Source organism: Austrofundulus limnaeus, unplaced genomic scaffold (genome assembly GCF_001266775.1).
Source record: "Austrofundulus limnaeus strain Quisiro unplaced genomic scaffold, Austrofundulus_limnaeus-1.0 Scaffold492, whole genome shotgun sequence".
NCBI classification, from domain to species: domain Eukaryota; kingdom Metazoa; phylum Chordata; class Actinopteri; order Cyprinodontiformes; family Rivulidae; genus Austrofundulus; species Austrofundulus limnaeus.
The window spans coordinates 369,826-372,279 of record NW_013952894.1 but is presented as its reverse complement, the minus strand read 5'-3'; the positions used below and the strand labels follow the sequence as shown (position 1 = coordinate 372,279).

Here is a 2,454-nt window from a genome sequence, read left to right as displayed (position 1 = left end):
TGTACAGACTGATAAATATATTTACAGATGAAGTGAGTTGAATTGTTTCCTGTTACTTGTTGTTTTGTTGCTTCTGTTGCTGTTTAACCTTCAGATTGTTGACTGAGTGTGTGTAATCTTTTGTTTCGTTGTGTAACTGCTGCCTCGTCTCTTCGCTCTCCTGCTGGAGTCTACCTGAGTAACGGTGCTGTTGCCCCCCGGTGACAGCTCTACCTGTCACACTCTCTGTTTCTGCCGTTTGTTCAGGTGTGTGCGCACCTGAGGAGACGAGCAGGCAGCTGTCAGGTTTGTGTTGACTGGAATCACAGAGGAACGTGTTTTTGTTCCTCGCAGGGTTTTTTTTTCTTTTGTTTTTCATCAGAGCCGGCCTGTCTGCTGCTGTCGACACTCGGACACATCTGAAACGGTTTCTCATTGTTGTCGAGCTCAGAGCCAAACAAAACCACCAGGAAGTCCATTCACAGTGAATTAATTTTATTAAGACACGTTTCTTTCTTCTTTTTGTCTCGTCGTTTTTACAGACATTCAGAGGAAACATTCTCCACCAGATGTGCAAAACGCTGACATTCTCAGACAAAACTACGAGCGGTGATTTAACATTTTGAAGACAAACAGGAATGAAGGCTGATGGTTAATTTTCTGTTATTCAGTTTATTCTGAGACTGAAGCAGCTCGTCTGGTTCTGATCAGGGTCCAACCAGCACCACCTCCCATAACATTTGTTTTCTTTTTGTTTGTTTGTCTGTTTGTTTTAGACCATGTTGCGCTTTTTAAACCACAGAGTCGGCACTTTCACTTAAAAAAGTTCCCATAAAAACTTAAGTTTGGATTAGAGCCGGCAACAGATCGACACGAATAAAACTTTCTTCTCCTCCCAGCTGCTGGTCTCTCTGCCCATTAAAGTGGCCTTACTGGGAACGAACACACACACACACACACACTAGGGGTGTAAGAAAATATCGATACACTGAAATTTGCGATATTTCATTTCCCGATACTGTACGCACACTCAAAGTCAATCCTCATCTCCACACATACACATACACACACACACACACACACACACACACTAGGGGTGTAAGAAAATAGCGATACACTGAAATTTGCGATATTTCATTTCCCGATACTGTACGCACACTCAAAGTCAATCCTCATCTCCACAAAAGAAATTTTACATTCATCTTACAATATTGAACTTATTAAAGCATTATCTACTAGCATTCAAGCTTATGTCCTGGTCATCTTACCAATTTAAGGGGCACACAATGCTACAGTGCCACCTGCAGGACACTTGGAAACACACGCCCTGTGAAAGCATCACAGCTTTGCCGATCTCAGAGTGTTAAAAGGAAAAAAAATTCCTGTATCCGCATCGTGATCCGGAACATCACCAAAATTTAAAGGTGTGTTCCTTGGACCAGTACCCACATGTGGTAAAAATATCATGACAATCTGTCCACAAGTTTTTGAGTAATGTTGTCCACAGACAGAACGACAGACAGACATACTCAACCGAAAACATTACCTCGCCCTTGGCAGAGGTAATGATACCACCCCCACAGTGTGACCAGGGTATTCTAATTACTATTTGAGTGGACCAGTAGCAGTAGAGAGAACCCATTGGGATAATTAGGCTCAGGGTCACACTCTGAGTATGAAATGGAGTTTTTTTTTTTTTTTTGAACTGAAGAATAAACCTATTTAATTCAGAACAGAACTTGGTTTTCTGTGCAATTATTCGTGCTTTCAATTTTTAACACTTTCTTACAGTTTCAAGCATTAATTGGTTAGAAAGCAGCTGTATGTGATGTGTGGCAGAGTTTGGAGGAGCTCTGCAGTGAGCAGACAGCCAGGTGCAGATGWTGTTGCGGCCCCATGCACATCTGGAGTTTCTCTTTGTAGACATAACACCAAAGAGCTGACAGACAGAGGAAGCACTGTGTTTGGCTTTGAAGCCCAAATCAAAAACAAACGGGCACACTCCAGTGACAGGACTGCATGTCTGCAAGTGGGTTTGATAAGGATCAATGTTTGCAAACCCAGATGAAAAGCATCAGATCTCTACTTTTTTTTAAATAAAAATATTTCTACATCCAGTGTTTTCTAAACAAGTCTTACTTTTGACAATTCTGCAGTGAAAAGATTGTTGAAGTTCAGTCTGAGCATGCAGATTTAAGTTAAAGCATGTTAGGATTTTAGCAAAAAAGTGCTTTTAAGAGAGTAGAAGAGCCACTGTTTGTCTCAGTCATTTCAGGGTCACTTTTAGCTTTACAGATCTTTTATAAATCAGTTTTTAGGAAGACAAAACTGTCAGGAGGAATGTATGGGGTGCCGTTTGTAAAGATACAGTCAAAATTTACCACCAATATTTTGTTTTATTTAGACTTTTGTAAGAAAAAAAGAACAGATTTATTTTTCAAAGTCAGTTTTTCACCATATGATTCATACATTTAT

General features: G+C 40.4%; 1 protein-coding gene across 1 annotated transcript in view; it reads right to left on the bottom strand.

Moving 5' to 3' along the window:
* Positions 1-2,454, bottom strand: part of pdia5 (protein disulfide isomerase family A, member 5) — a 127,530-nt gene that overhangs the window by 21,857 nt on the left and 103,219 nt on the right. The window lies entirely within an intron of this gene.